We start from the raw sequence: 8,136 nt of genomic DNA, 5'->3' as shown, positions 1-8,136 counted from the left end.
ATATATAATTATACTTCTCAGTACTAGAGATTTGTCGATTGGTCTCATAAAACAGTAAAGCATATATGCATATTTATGTAAACCCACACAGAAACATATGCACTTACATTTAGTCTATATAGGGAGTTCTGGTGGCCTAGTGACAAGAAGCTACACTGCAATTGCGAAGTCACACAGATCTAATTCACTAGCTGCTCTGCAAAAGAAAGATGGGCAATCTCCTCCTGTGTGATTAATTACCTCTGAAAACCTGCTGGAGGGTCAGCTATGAGTTGAGCCTGACCCAATCATACACAACAACAACATACGAAAATAAATACATAGAGTACTTAAGAGCAATGATGTCAGTCTAGAGACTAAGGTGCACCTGATGCAAGCCATGGTCTTTACAATCACTTGGTATATATCAGAGAGCTGGATCATGACTAAGGATGATAGATGAAGAAGAAGTGATGCCTTTGGGTTGTGGTGCTGGAGAATAGTATTGAACATACATACCATGGACTGCCAAGAGAGCAAACAGACCTATCCTGGAGAGGGTGAAACTGAACTGCTCCTTGGAGGAAAAGATTTTGAATCCCCAACTCATATACTTTGAGCATATTTCCAGGAGGGACCAGTGCCTGGAGAAAGACATCATTCTTGGAACGGTGGAGGAACAGTGCAAGATGGATTGACTCAGTGACTAGGAAAATGTAGGTGTGTTGTAGACAGTGAAATTGTACATAGGGTTGCTATGAACTGCAGGTGACTCGATGACATATGACAACAACAATAACAACTATAGAAAGAACTATAGCTAGCATTAGCCTTTCACTTATTATGTACTGTGAAGTCATACAAACTCATAGCTGACCCCCAAGTGGATTTTCAGAGACAATAAATCTCATGAGAAGAGGTTGCCCATCTTTTTTCTTTTGAAGCAATTTGTGGGTTCAAATCTTGCATCTTTGGTTTGGCAGCAGAGCTCCTTACCACCAAACCACCAGAACTCCCTAACCTTTCACCTAAGAACTAATGTAATATTGGGTACCCTTAGTAATATTCTAGTGTTTACTAACAAATCTCGCCACATACCTCTAGCATCTGCTGTTTTCTATTCTACCTATTCTTATCTCTTTCACCAGTCCAGATGTGTTGTAACTTTCTATGAATATATTGTCAATAGTTCCAAGTCTCAGAGCTGAATTTGCACCTTGGGCTCCACTGTAGTGTTCAGTGAATGCCACTAACTTGTTAGACACCACTGCTTTTGTTGCTAGCAGATATTGCTTTCTTGTCAAGTTAAACATATGATATTGTGTTTTCTGGATCCTTCCTTAATACTTTATTCCACTTAAAAATGATAATATTATATTTCTTTCTCTGAAGTTATAATTATATAGCATTTTTATAAAGGCTTGTTACTATCCTGAATGATTGTGTCCTGAAGTTAAAACCAAACATCAAACACTATGGAGTTCTTATCATTACTTCCTCTGCGCTGGCCAAGCCTTCTCTTATACATCAGTCTTGAATATTAATTTCCTTCACTTAGTATGGGCACATAGTTTGAATCCATGGATTTCTCCATGGAAGAAAGATAGTCTCCTCCTGTGTGATTAACTGCCTCTGAAAACCCTTGGGAGGGTCAGCTGTTTTGACTCAATGATATACAACAACAACAACAAAGTATGGGTTATTGTCAGATCTTTTTCATCTTTTATGTGAATTCATGTCTGAAAGATTTCATTCATATATTTTTCTGGACATCTCAATATACATTAATTACACTGATACTTATGGTTAATACTATATAGTTTACACTTAAATGTCAGTCATATTATCAAAACACAGTTGCCTACATGTAAACATTTTATTACCCTGAGGGTAAAATACTTATACAAATACTTTGAAAAAATAAATAATCTTTCTGTAGATATCTAGCTCTGTTGGCCTAGTGGCAGGAAGCTGTGCTCCAATCCCAGAGGCACACAGTTCAAGGCCACCAGGTCCTCAATGAGAGAAGGATGGATGAGCAGTCTCCTCCCGTGCGATTAACTGCCTCTGAAAACCCACTGGAGAGTCAACTATGGGTTGGTTCTGACTTTATGATACACAATAATAAAAACAACAACAGCAACAACAAAGATACCTTTTGCACATGAATTTTCATACTGTTGAAAGGGGTTAATGAATTAGAGGGCAAATTATATACATCTCAAACCAAACTCATCTCACTGCCATTAACTTGATTTTAACTCGAAGTATTGGTATAGGACAGAGTGGACTGCCTCATAATATTTCCATGATCAACATAGAATGATAAAGTGATAAGTGGTGGATATGTTGCTTAAAGGAATTGGGCTTAAAACTGTATCTTTTTCGAGAGAGCAGGAGTGGAATCCACTTCCATAATAGTTTGCCTCTGGAAACCCTATGAACCTGGAGAAAGGACAAAAGTTATACAGGTATGCAGGTCTTTCGTTCATAGGGTCACGATGAGTCACCTACAACTTGACGGCACTTAACAACAATAACAACAATTCATAGAAAAGATTATCAAGACTCTTAATGCTAACTTTTATGTCAAGGAATTTATAAAAGATTTTGGAATTCTTGAGTATCATTAATTTTTTTTATTCACTCTCTCATTGCTGTCAAGTTGGAACCAACTTTTAATTGACTTCCAGTAAGAAACTAAGGTGCACCTAATTCAGGTTATGGTCTTCACAATTACTTGCTTTGCAGCAAAGAGCTGGACAATGACTAAGGATGATAGAAAAAGGATTGATGCCTTTGAGTTGTGATGCTGAAGCAGAGTGTTGAACATACCATGGACCCTGAAAAGGGTGAAACCAGGATGTTACCTGGATACAAGGATTTTTCAAGCTCCATTTCACATACTTTTGGCATGTGGCCAGGAAGGACAAGTCCTTAGATAGGGACATCATGCTTGGAGGCACGGAGGGACAGCACAGGTGAGGAAGACCCCAAATGAGATAGACTGACTCAATGACTGGAGAAATGGGATTAAGTCTGTTGGAGACTATGGGATTGACTAAGGATAGGTCAGGGTTCAGAGCTATGAATCACAGGTGACTCAATGGCACATAACAACAAGTAGGTTTTCCCAGGTTATAAATCACATAAGAGGAGACTCTTCATTTTTTCCCCCAAAGAGAACTAATAGTGGATTTGAGTTAGCAGAACTCCCTAAGGACTAGGTCACCAGAGCTCCCAAAGAAAGTCTATTATTATAGAAAGCTTATTTAACAGAATCACTGATTAACATACATCAGAGTTCTGGTACAATAGTCCAGAAGGAGCTGCACTGCTAGCACAAATGCAGAGCTGCTCTAGAAATTCAAATCAATTGGCAGCTCCATGGGAGAAAGAAAGAGGATCAATCTCTCCAAACAATTTACAGCCCTGGAAAGGCTAAACATGCACTGAAGGGGGGATGATGAGTTTGACTTAGTGTTGAGAATGGCCCCCCAAAATCCATGTTTAAATTTCACTGTGTTTATTGATGAAAGCTTTTGTGTTGAGTAAGGTCTTGGTGTTTTAGAAGCTAACTTTAGAGTTTATACCTGAATACACTTCAGGATGATTTTCTAGTTAATGCAAATGACTTCCTAAAGTGTGGTTTAAAGAGCTCTAATGCAGGGCCACTGGTAATGACTCAGTGGCACGTAATTAAATACTGTCCAGTCAAAATTGACCCACAGCTGACTCTTCAGTGGGTTTTCTGAGGCTTTAATCACACAGGAGATTTCCCATCTTTTTCCCATGGAACAGCTAGTTGATTCCAATGATGTGCCTTTGAGATAGCAGCTTCTTACAACTAGGCCACCAGAGCACCCTAATAGGGTCGTTAAGAGTCAGAACCAAGTCTGAGGGAATGGGCTTGACTATTTTTATCTGGGAACATAGCTGCAGGTATTTAATTTTTTTTTTAAATTGCGATTTTAATGAGTTTACAGAAAACTTGGATTTTCATTCATTCATTGTTGTACATTTTCCTCCCTACCCCCTACAACCTCAGTTAGCTTTTCTCTTTAAAAAGATTCTTTCATTGTTGCACAATTTCTGCCCCTACTGCCCCCGAGTCCACTTTGCTGTGCACTTCTTATTATGAACTGTTGCCATGCAAATATGATGTAATCATATACTCCTTTTAAATAACTTTCCCTCATCTGTTTCAGTACAGTGTTTTTTTATTTATCCCCTCTTTTCTTAGTTTCACCCTAACCCCCATGTCAGTCCTGTTTTGTATAAGTAGCATTATGCAAAAGTTGTTCTTTTGTGATTGAGATATTTCACTCAACATAATGTCCTCCAGGATAACCCATTTTGTATAATATTTTATGAATTCTTTGTGCTCACTAGTGCTGCATAGTATTCCATTGTGTGACCATACCACAGCTTCTCCATCCATTCACTTGTTGGTGGGTACTTGGGTTGCTTCCATCTTTTAGCTATTGTGAACAACACAGCAATTAACAGGAATGTGCATATATCTGTTTGGGTAGAAATTCTGGTTTCTTTGGGGAATATTCTCAGTAGTGCAATTGCTGGGTCAAATGGTATTTCTACTTCTAACTTTTTGAGAAAGTGTTATACTGCCTTCCATAGTGGTTGCACCATATAGTTTTTTTAAGAAGATACATAGGGTGGTTATGAGTCGCAAGCGGCTCGATGGCACATAACAACAACAACAACAACAATATTTGCATTGTCTGTTTTGTCTGTTAATACAAAGGTGATGTATTTCTGGTAATTTAGGACCATGAACAACTCCATGAGAGAAAGATGGACATTCTCTTCCTATGTGGTTTACTGTCTTTGAAAATGTGCTGGAGGGTCAGCTTTGAGTTGGTTTCAACTTGATAATAATGAGTTAAAGTTTTTTAGAGTTGATGTTTTTCTGTTTTGGGTGTTTTCTTCTTATTTTCCACTTTGCTACAAAATGAGTATGGATTTGATGATAAAGAAGTTTTATTCATGAAGTAAGTATTGAATGACAACATACTACACATTGACAACAATGTATATACACTGCAAGGCAAAAAAATTAATTTTCATGGCTCTTGCTTAGGGGACTTATAGTATAATGGAGGAACTGAACTGTCACATAAAGAAATTAACATGAATGCTGTTTGATCCAAGAGAAAGGGTAATAATGTGCTATGAAAATTTGGACTCATTTAAAAACAGCATTCTGACCATATTAGGTTGTTGTTATGTTCTGTTGAGTCACATGAGACTCATAGCAACCCTATGTACAACAGGCATAAACCTTGATCTGTCCTGTGCCAGTATTATTATCTCCGACATGCCTATCCCCATTTCCCCAGTGACTGAATCAATCCATCTCATCAAGGGTCTTCCTCTCCTGCACTGTCCCTCCACCCTCCCAAGCATGATGTCCCTCTCCAAGGACTGGTTCCTCCTTGCAACATGCTCAAATTATTTCAGATGAAGCTTCAGAATCCTTGTCTCCAAGGAGCAGCCTGGTTTAACCCTCTCCACGACGAACCTGTTTGTTCTTTTAGCAATCCATGGTGTATTCAATACTCTTCTCCAACAATACAGCTCAAAGTTATCAATTATCCTTCTATCCTCCCTAGTCATTGGCCAGCTCTCTGACACATAGCAAGAAATTGCAAAGACAAGACCCAAGGAATTAACAATATATCTATTGATATATTTTGACAAATAGATGCTGCCCTAGATGTGCTCACCAAGTTGTGCCAAGAAATCTGGAAAACCACCACCTGGCCAACTGACTGGAAGAGATCTATATTTGTTCCTGTTTCAAAGAAGGGTGATCTGACAGAGTGTGGAAATGATTGGACAATATGTCATATGATATAATAACAATATGATATTGAGCAATATCATTAATAGCACATACAAGCAAGATTCTGAAGATTATCCAGAAATGACTGGAACAGAGAACTGCCAGAAGTGCAGTCTAGGTTTAGAAGGAGTAGTGGTTCTAGGGATACTCTAGCTAATATTGGATGGATCTTGGCTGAAAGCAGGGAATACCAGAGGAATGTCTATATGTGTTTCACAACAGCAAACTGTGGCTAACTCTGAGAAGAATGGGAATATCCCAAAACACTTGACCGTGCTAATTTGAAACCTATGGTTGGACCAGGAGACGGTCATCAGAAGAGAGCAAGGGAACATTGTGTAGTTCAAAATTGGGAAGGGTGTATGTCAGGGGTGTGTCCTATCTCCATACTTTTTCAATATGCAAAACAGATTATCTGGGAAGCTGGGCTTGATGAGGAGAAATGTGGCATCAGGATTGGAAGAAGATGCATCAACAATCTGTGTTAGGTAGATGACACAACACTGCTTGCTGAAACTGAGGAGGACCTGAAGTGTTTGCTGCAGAGGGTCAAGGACTGCAGCCTTCAATATGGATTGAAGCTCAATATCAAGAAGACAGAGTCTCACCTCTGGGCATCGTGATGGATGGTGAAGAGACTGATATTGTAAACAGTTTTAGTTTTGCTTGGCTTCACAATTAGCACCTTTGGTACCAGCAGCCAGGAAATTAGAAGACGTATTGTGTTGAGAAAGTGTGCTGTTAAAGACTCCCCCAAAGTACTGAAGAGCATTGATGTCAGTCTGGAGACTAAAGTGCACCAGATGCAGGCCATGTTCTTTGCAATCACTTGCTATGCAGGAAGTATGTAGAGTTACTTAAACCAGTGTTGGCACAAGGTAATGTCTGAAGATATTTTATTTTGGTTATTATAAGAAAACTTTAATGAAAATTGCATTGTCCACTTTTGATAAAATCAACATTCCTATTTACTACTGTTATTTTTTAGAAAGTGTAAACACTATAATGAAATTATAGAGAGAGAAAACACATAGTGCCAAACAGCTACTCACTTAGGAAAGGGGGAAGGGGAAAGTATCATACTGAATCTTTGAACTGTTAATTACATTACTTAATGTAATGTAATGTTAATAATTACATTATTTACTGTTAAATACATTATTTTCTAATATAGAATTTTTTCTTCTTTTAGAGTTCTCACAAAGTATCAGAAATAAATAAAATGTAAGTCATGGAAAAAAATAAAAATTTTCCTAATATCCAGCTCAGGGCCAGTGTGTTGTGAGTTAGTTTTTATGCTGGAAGTTGTGATGGCCTCTCGCATCTTGAGGAGGGACAGGTATGAAACGCTAGGTGCTCTCATGCCTTTCTTTTCGTCCCAAGTGGGTGTCATCAGATGAGACATGCCAGATAAACTGAGGGTGTCTGGCTAAGAGTCCACCAGCATGTGGGCAAGCAGGAATTTTTATATGCTGAAATATTTTCAGGCTCAGGGCTAGTAACTTGTGGTTGCTGTGATGCTGAACACTGTGACCCTGATGTGCCAAATATGATATTGGTCATCCATGGTGGACAGTGTTTGGTGGAGCTTCCCGATTAAAACAAGCTTGGAAGTAGGAGTGGCATCCACTTCCCAAATTGCCTGCCTCTGGAAGCCCTATGAACTTGGAGAAATGAAGTTATGCAAGTGTTCAGGTCTTTCATTCATAGGGTCTCTAGGAGTTGCCTACGACTCGACCAGACTTAACAACAACAACATAGAGTGAGCTCAGTAGGCCTACTGGACAGAAAATGATACTACCAAGCCAAAGGTGGGTGATTTTAATCTGCATCCCTCAGGCCTGCTTTTAATTGGTTTTGGTCAAACATTCTTCTAGATTGTATAGCACTGGTCTGTCTATTTGCTGTACAGAGGTAACTTGTGTTTGCCGTGATGTGGAACACTGTGCTCCTGATGTGCCAAATGTGATATTGGTGGTCACTCATGGTGGACTGTGTTTGGTGAAGCAGAAGTGGCATCCGCTTCCAAAATCGCTTGCCTCTGGAAACCCTATGAACTTGGAGAAATGAAGAAAGTTATGCAAGTGTTCAGGTCTTTTGTTCACAAGGTCGTTATAAGTCACCTACAACTTGAAGGCATTTAAAAACAACAATATCCAAAAGCATTTCTAAAAGTTTTGTTTCTTTCTCTCAAGTTACTTTTCACTAAACCCAGATAGATCTATGTACACACATGTTTATCGTGGCTTTGTTCACAATAGCAAGGAGTTGGAAACAACCTAAGTGCCCAT

The sequence above is a fragment of the Elephantulus edwardii genome, unplaced genomic scaffold (assembly GCF_000299155.1).
Source record: "Elephantulus edwardii isolate Elephantulus edwardi_28Jun2011 unplaced genomic scaffold, EleEdw1.0 scaffold00017, whole genome shotgun sequence".
NCBI classification, from domain to species: domain Eukaryota; kingdom Metazoa; phylum Chordata; class Mammalia; order Macroscelidea; family Macroscelididae; genus Elephantulus; species Elephantulus edwardii.
This window is presented reverse-complemented; position numbering follows the sequence as displayed.